Source organism: Rhagoletis pomonella, unplaced genomic scaffold (genome assembly GCF_013731165.1).
Source record: "Rhagoletis pomonella isolate Grant_MI unplaced genomic scaffold, Rhpom_1.0 Rhpom_scaffold_00115, whole genome shotgun sequence".
NCBI classification, from domain to species: Eukaryota; Metazoa; Arthropoda; class Insecta; order Diptera; family Tephritidae; genus Rhagoletis; species Rhagoletis pomonella.
Window position 1 is genome coordinate 137,266 of NW_023458669.1, and position 642 is coordinate 137,907.

The window sequence follows — 642 nt, forward strand, 5'->3', positions numbered from 1 at the left end:
TTTCAAATATGAAGACGTCAGTTACCTGGTACACTTAATATTATTTCACTATGGCCTCAGGTATCGAAAGTATCAAAAATTGTTCTGACAAAATAAAAAATTAAAATTGTTGCATCTTTTTTTCTTATAGCGATTTCGTTTCTACAGAAAATGTTGCCTCCTCATACCCCTCTTCTTAGTGATTGTGCGTAGAGGGCAAGGAGAATGTTGCCTTTTTCGGTAGAAAGAAATCGGCATAGTAAATTTGTTTGCTTCTCGAAGCATTGATCCCCAGTAATCAGCGGTTTTGCTGCGTTTCAAAAGCTGCTATTAACTCGCTTGTTTTGTACGGAAAAAGGTTTCACGTGCAAACAGATTTTAACAACTTAGAATTTCGTAAGAATAAATTAAAAATACGTGATATTTTTGGGACCAAAAAAATTTGAAAAAAAAAAAAAATCAAATCAGCTGCTCTAATGATACTACCTGTTCAATGTGCCTTGGTATATACCATGGTACAAAAGTTACCATGATACAACCCTGGCAACTGAAGGCACGCTTCTCCGCAAATTTGGGAAAAATTTAATTTAATAAGATACCAAAAAGGACAGGATTCACAATGGAGGAGTTCCCTTCACGCAACAACAGCGGAAAACCAAATTA